We start from the raw sequence: 8,398 nt of genomic DNA, 5'->3' as shown, positions 1-8,398 counted from the left end.
TGTTAAAAAAAACACTTTATTTTCCTCATACTGTCTGCCTGAATATACCTGTATTTACCCTCTGTCTGAAACGCTCCGTTTTAGCGCATTTTGACGTAATTACAACAGAATTGCGTTACTAGGCAACAGCTTGGGTCCATGTGTACTTCCTGTCAGCTGATGACATTCACATACACTGCAACCAGGAATAAACTGGAACACATTTAGAATGTTTACGTTTAAATCGGTGTAAAGGGTCTAAATATTGTATATTTGTGACATCACAAATGGGCAGAAATCCTAACGGCTTGTTTCAAATGCAAAGTTTCTGAAGACGGGCTGTGTGTATTTCCCTGTGGATTGAGTGTTTCGATATTTTCACAGTATTTATATAGGACTTAAGCCTGCTTTATAATAAAAAAACATGAAAATCTCACTTTTTTATAATATGGGACCTTTAAAAACTTCTATTTTAAATGAAATGTTTTGGAGCTCGGATGATGACAAAATGGAACGGCTATTTCATTTTAATGGAAAAAACATCAGGATGGTTTATTTGTTTAGTATTATTTATAATTTATGCTGCTACTCTGGTTTTCTGCCTTTGTCTTTTCTTTATTTTCTAAATAATGGTGTCTTATAAGCCTGTTTAGGCTGGGCATATTATCTATGCATGACACAATAATAATAATAAAATAAAATAATTCATATCTAAATACAATCTGGATACATTTTAATGCAAGGTGTAAAGGGGGTCGATCTGATACATCAATGGAAAATGTCTAAAAAACGTAAAAACAAGGTTCATCGTTTAAAAAATAAAGTTAAAATCTATGTGAACATTGTTAAATCTGTGGCAGCATCTCCCTCTGACACAGTCGTTTTGACAAGCAAACAAAAGGCAGCATCCTGTTGAGCAGAGTTTATCAGGTTAGACTCGTCATACTGCCACCTCATCATTGAAGGTTTCTATCTGTGAGGACGGCCAGGTGACATAAAAGACTGGTGAGCGACGTGAATGAAGGACAGACATTGTTATAACAGATATTACAGAAGTTAAAAAGACCTAGAAAGTACATTGTTGTAAAATATGAGTTTGAGGCACTCACAATAAAAAGACCATTTAAATACTAATATTGTAATTACACGGACTCTAATGTAAACAGGAAAGCAGAGCAAGACAACCTTGTCTTAAACTCAAAAACTGGCGCATTTCCTCTCCTTATATTGGATATCAGATTCATGAACAAGGAACAAATGCACAAATGTAACGTCTACGAGCAACCAGAGGAGGGCACTGGAACATATTCTTTATGAACTATAATGCTATTATATGACTGTGAGAGTCCAGATGTTGGTGACTCAATCAGTAGCAAGAATACACTGAAGCTTTTGTGTTTGTTGCCTGATGTTCATTAATCATTTGGTAAAACCCTGAATGGCAAAAATGAAACGCATGTGTGCACTGATTATCAGCAGATTTGGTTCTGCATAATCCAATCCACTCCAAATTTATCTATAAAGCACACTTAAAAACAACAAAAGTTGACCAAAGTGCTGTGCTATTATACATAAAAAACATAAAACAACACAATAAAACACTAAGACCATTTTAAAACCAAAAGGACATTAAAACAATAAAAGTTAATAGGAAAGGAAAAAGGATTAAAAAAAGGCAACTCTCATGCTGAGCCAGAAGTCAAGGAATAAAAGTGTGTTTTGAGGTTTGATTTAAAAACAGGCAGTGATGAATAAAAAATGCATTATGAATTAATCTAAGAAATCAATTTAAGTGGCAAATGGTGACTTAAAAATTTACAAGCTTGATTTTAATATTTGATCTTAATTGCACAGCTGGTGGCGTTGTTGAGCTGTGCTGAATGTCTTGAGGTGTCTGAAAAATGCTCTTATTAAGATTGATATGTTACTGTTGAGCTACGTTTGGGTTCCAGCTGGTATAAAATACAGTTATGCGCTGGCAGCATGTGTTTAGTTCAGTCAATATAGTCTAAATATTATGGCTGTCAATTGATTAAAATATTTAATCGCACATTTTTTATCTGTTCAAAATGTACCTTAAAGGGAGATTTGTCAAGTATTTAATACTCTTATCAACATGGGAGTGGACAAATATGCTGCTTTATGCAAATATATGTATATATTTATTATTGTAAATCAATTAACAACATAAAACAATGACAGATATTGTCCAGAAACCCTCACAGGTACTGCATTTAGCATAAAGAATATGCTCCAATCATAACATGGCAAACTGCAGCCCAACAGGCAACAACAGCTGTCAGTGTGTCAGTGTACTGACTTGACTATGACTTGCCCCAAACTGCATGTGATTATCATAAAGTGGGCATGTCTGTAAAGGGGGGACTCGTGGGTACCCATAGAACCCATTTACATTCACATATCTGGAGGTCAGAGGTCAAGGGACCCCTTTGAAAATGGCCATGACAGTTTTTCCTCACCAAAATGAAGCGTAAATTTGGAGCGTTATTTAACCTCCTTCACTACAATCTAGTATGACATGGTTGGCACCGATGGATTCATTAGGTTTTCTAGTTCAATATGATAGTATCTTCACTCTAGCTTTAAAACTGAGCCCGCTACAACCTCCGAAAGATCAATTGCATTAATGCATTAAAGAAATTAGTGTTAGCTTTGACAGCCCCACTAAATATATAAGATATCTTTAGATAAAATAAGTCAACACAAGTCTAGGCAAGTTCAGCTGAACCCGATAAAGCTTTAGAGGAACAGAAGGTGAAACCTTTGATCCATGACTGTCTCTCTTCTTAACTGGAACACGTTATCAACCCAAGATACAAGAAGATACTAGTCAGTCAGATCTAAAGTGCACTTGGAGTATCCAGTCTATGCAAGTCATTTGTTTTTCTGTACAGAAATGAGCAAACAAACATTATGATATTGCTTAAGTTACACACCTAAAGCACGCCAGCTCTTATGTAATGTTATGCAATAAATTAAAACCTCAGCCAGCCCCAACATGTAGGATGAATTCTGGACGCTCAACACTGAAAGGCTTGGTTTATTATCAATTATGTCATTTCTAAAGCCTGCTGTTTGCCAACAGACAGTCACACACACACACGGCAGATGTGTACAATTATTCATTAACTGACGTAAGCAACAAATATGATAACTCAAAAACATGTTTACCAGGCTCTACTTTGCTCCACCTGTTGCACGTCATGACTGGGTGTTTAGAGGAGCCGCCCTGAGAACGACCAGGAAACTAAAAAGATGCTCTCCTGAGGCCGGGCTTTTCTAGAGCTCAAGCTAAAAGTCATCCCACTTCTGACACCAAGCAAACGACAGTATATTATACAGTAGACCCATCATCTCCCCACTAGGTTTACAACCTAACAAACTGATGTTGCACACGTTTTAAAACATAGTTTATCACACATGGTTTTAAATAAAGAACAGGGCAAACTGAAAAATATTATTATGGGAGCTGCCAGCTTAAAGGTTTGACGTAATTGAGAGCCGGATCTGCGTGGTAATGACAAAGAGTATAGAAGCAAAGAGATGAAACTCCAGTGTTTGACAGAGTATAGAAGCAAAGAGATGAAACTCCAGTGTTTATTTGACAACAGCCGCTGCCGCCATTTTGGACTGAAAACGTTCAACACAGGCCATTTCGGTAGATAATGACAATAGAATAGAAATTAATTTTGTTTTGCTTTTGTACAACACTTTTTAGGCGGATGTTTTACTGGCGTCGCTTTCAGTCCAAAATGGCGGAAGAATGGAACGAATAATTGACTTTCATCTCTTGGCAATAAACGTTATCTGATAGTGGTCGGGCGTCTGGAGCCGCGGTATCGAGGTCCCGCCCACACACCCGCCCGAGCCAATCACGAGCCGAACACGTGCTAGCGCGAGCCACCTAGCTGCTACGTTAGCATCACAGTATATTATACAGTAGGCCCATCACTCATTAATAACAAGTTGACTTGTTTCCATGGTTTCAACAGCTTCATTACTAAGAGCAAAGGGCTGATCTGAATGCTTCAAAGCTTCGACCGTCGCCATGGTATTCAACCTCCAAATCACTATTCGAATGATTTGTTAATTTTATTTTAATAATAATAATGTATAAATCCCCAAATAGCCCATGAAATAAGGAATAATCCCAGAACATTACTGACTATTCCTATGCATACTTGCACACATTGAGACTTCGAAAAATAGGGAGGATTTGAATCTGAAAGTGGGTGGACTGGTGGTAGAAAGATTCGAGTTTAAGAGACTTTGTTTCCTGCATTCTGGTGACTTTTAAAGAATAAAAACACTACTTATGCCTGTGCTTTTCCTTCTATGACATGTCTGACGTATGTTAGTGCCCACAGGCTGTTACACAACTACATTAGAACAAGAGCTCTGTCCATACTTGCCAACCTTGAGACCTCAAAAATAGGGAGGATTTCAAAACCTGCATTCTGGTGACTTTTAAAGGAATGAAAATAACAAAATAATAAGTACACTGCAACAGCATTTTTAATCTTCAATACCTTAAATTTACTTTTAATTCTCAGGAAAGAAAACAGAATAATTCACCCCTCTGGTGTGAACTTGTGTGAATCTCTGGCACAAATTCATATTCATCAGTTTTTATTCCTGCTTCAGTATTTCTTTCTCTTAGTACTCTCAATTTCTCTTTCCTTCTCTCTCTCACTGAAGGCCCTTTCAGACACAACACAACAACGGCACCACTGCACTCTGAAACCCGTTATTTCTAATGGTTTGCACCACGCCACGACGGCGTTTTGCTGTTTTCTTTCACCTCACTGTTTTGAGCGATGCTCGTTCATGTATATTTAGAGCGAGCAAGTGCGAGCCCGACGCTGACTTTCGTTGACTTAACGGCCACAGGTGTCGCTGTCAACAAGCATTTTTGATTCTTACAAATAGTCCCTTTAAAAGTCACCAGAATGCAGAAAACAAAGTCTCTGAAACTCACATTTTTCTTGGGGAGGACCACAGTTTTGAAATCCTCCATATTTTTGAGGTCTCAAGGTTGGCAAGTATGGACAGAGCTCTTGTTCTAATGTAGTTGTGTAACGGCCCGTGGGCGCTGCCATACGTCAGACATGTCATAGAAGGAAAAACCACAGACGTAAGTAAAACAGTAACAATGGCTGAACTCCATTTACCTCTCCCAGGTGACCTGTTACTAAACATGCTGGCTCACCTGCAGGGCTCGGCAGTTGGCACCTAAATGAAAGGAGTGGAGAGGACGCCTCATTAGTGGTATCAATCACAGCTGTGCATTTCCTCTTACAATCAAGTCAAAAACGTCTGCTGGGAGAATGTTACTGTTGATCACAGCTAGAGAGTGCTGATTCACCACAGTGCAACGCAACGCAAGAGCCAGAACCGCAATGTAGTTTCTCTAGGACATCAGGCAATTCATTTCTCATACGACCTGCTGGAGAGCATTCCTGATTCACAAACACACACACAGTTAGAGCTGCATGCTGTCGGTGAATGTATTAGATATGACCTTAAGGGCTTGTTGGCAATTGTAAAGGCACACCCTTGTTCTTGTAAGTGATCTAATATAGCTATCTAATTTAAAGAAAATCTCTCTACCTCAGTTCTTATTCCGCATTATATTCCATATTTGACATTTCTTAATCCCCTGGTCTCTACTGTATATCTCCTATATTTTATCATACAGCACTATATCACTTTATGCACTACATTCACATTTTTAATAGTCCTGTATCTCAGTTGTTACCCTGAACTATATTCATTTTTAATAGTTTGTCTTCATCTCCTGGTATTTTTATATCTGGTATATTTTTTATACTTTGTACTTTATACCACTAACTAAGTTTTGGTCGGAGACGATAACGTTTCTCTCTGCGGAGCCCCGTCACTTCACAAGACACGGGAAACCTCTGTTGGTCTGGAGGAGCTGCAGCAGTTATTTCTGCACAAACGTCCACTGTGCCCCCGAGCCCAGAGCTACTAACTCTTCTGCAGTGTGTAGTCTGCTCGCATGCACGTGTAGCGATGGAGCGAGCTGACCGAGTGAGAACGAGCGCAGTGTGTGATTGAAGGCAGGCAGAGGAGCAGAGTACAGCAGAGACTCCGGTCCTGGAGACCAAAGCTACGGTCTCCCCTTAATGACTTTGGGATGCCTTGCATGATAAGTTGGGTAAATGAGGTTTACCTTTAAAAAGTATCTCTTCTTTTTGCTTTCCTTTCCTGATCTACTGCTTCACTGCTTTGAGGTTTATGATATTATACATCCTCGTTGACGACCACTGTAGCCATACAACGTGTAACGCATTCAGCCATATTGATCTGATGTGATCTCACTCCTTTCACGACACAACTGAGTGACCGCAGTGCTTGAAGTAGATGATCAGCTTCACAGAGTGAACTTTGACTGGAGCTCAGAAGTCCATCAGACATACAGGTGGCAAAAAAATAATTTTAGTTTTTTTTATTGATCCATGTTTGTGACAGAAAGTGTCAAATGCAATAGTTGTTTTCTCTTAGAGGATCCATTGTTTCAGATTATTGTGCTATATTTAGAAAACTAGTTAATTTACTGTAATTGAAAGCTGATCATTTATTATTCAAGAAAAGATATCTGTATGAACCATGGATATATTAATTTTCTTTGTAGTAATATAACTTTTAATTATGGCAATTTGCTCCCAGGCCCAGCGAGATCTATTGTCCGTACTGTAATCACTGTACTCAGTGCTGTTGAGCAATCCCAGACGTCTTCTGCCTGATTAACTTATCTTGAGTTCACCTCTGTTGTAATCATGATCAGACAGCTGTAACAGACCTCTCTGAGTAGTTGAAAGGTCAACAAGGAATGTTATGACACACGTCTTTTTGATTAGAGAAGTTTAACAGACAAAGGCACTGTTTGACTTTAACATTAAACCCGCTGTGTTGGAGGGCATTGCACCTTTACTGCACCTTTTCTATACAGTAAATGTAACCAAGCATACTAGAGGCCTACCTTTGAATAGGATATACAGTAGAATATATAACAAAGCCTGAACTTGACAAAGACATTCATGTAGTTTCAGTCTAATTAGAATTAGATTAAGCTCTGACGAATACTGGACGAGTCGTACACATCATTTAGTCTGAAATTAGGCTTTAACCATCTCTAAGTATTCAGATTCTTTACTAAAGTTAAAGTCCTGCTTTGAAAATGTTACCGAAGTAAAAGTATATTAATCCGATAAGATACTTACTAGTGTTTATTCACACAAAGTATGTTGAACACATATTGAGTATTTAGTGCGTAGTATTTGATTTGGGACGCAGCCAATGCACAATACCAGGGCTCAGGAACTGTCACACCTAAATGGATTGCAGCCGTTAATGTTATCTGTTACATCTGGGCTTATAATGCTATAATAAAATATGATATTGTGTGTGCACAATATTTTAAATCTGATAATCAGCATGGCATGAAACAACCTAAAAAATAGATCATAAAAAGAGCCGTAAAGCAGCAGTGGGTAGAAACGGAGCAAATATGATTAAAATTATTATATTAATTATAAAACGGTCACTATATCCTGACAGACCGGAGGAAAACAACCAATCAGAGCTGATCTGGAGCCTTGCCGTCTCTGAGCAGCTGTCAATCACTCGTAAACTCTGATCAAACAGTCAAACTAGGCAGCGCTGATCAAATATGAATCAATATTCTGTTACTGTAATGCCTATTTCTCACCTCAAATGTCTTCAGAAACATCTTGTAGTGTACTGTTTAGCTGTAAAATGAGAAAGTTTGTGACATACCAAGCACCGCCCACCAGCCGGAGCACAGCCAATAGGAACGCTCTCTCTCTCTGAAATGACCTGTGATTGGTCAAAGTCTCCCGTCATGGGCTAGATTTTTTAAAGCCTGAAAACAGAGCTATGAGGAGGAGCAGAAGTCTAGTTATCTCTGAGAACACTTGAATTACAATATGCTGAAAGATTATTTTGGAATATCTGTCCAATGATGCCAAAAATATCCTTCCTACTGCAGCTTTAAATGCTCTAATATGAGGTGATAAAACTCTCCAAGTGCTGTGACAGAAGGTGACTCAGGGTTTCGATTCTGCGTGAATATGATTCATGTTGTTCAGCCGTCATGGGGCAAAGGCCTGTAAGAGGCCTTCATGTATTTGTGAATGTTAAAGAAGGACACTACAGTGTAACCTTTGTGCTAAAAATCAATAAAGAACTGCAGAGTATTTACTTCCTGCGTCTTTCAACATGAAATCACAACGCTGAAATGTAAATGTAAAAAAAATTTAATCTGCGAGCAGCGATGAACGGGCCCTCGCACCTTCCTGCGTGTCGGGAGTACTGGCGGGATGCTGATCGACGCAGCCAGGCACGATGAAAC

The sequence above is a fragment of the Sebastes fasciatus genome, chromosome 18 (genome assembly GCF_043250625.1).
Source record: "Sebastes fasciatus isolate fSebFas1 chromosome 18, fSebFas1.pri, whole genome shotgun sequence".
Lineage (NCBI taxonomy): Eukaryota > Metazoa > Chordata > Actinopteri > Perciformes > Sebastidae > Sebastes > Sebastes fasciatus.
Note: the sequence above shows the minus strand (reverse complement) of the source record.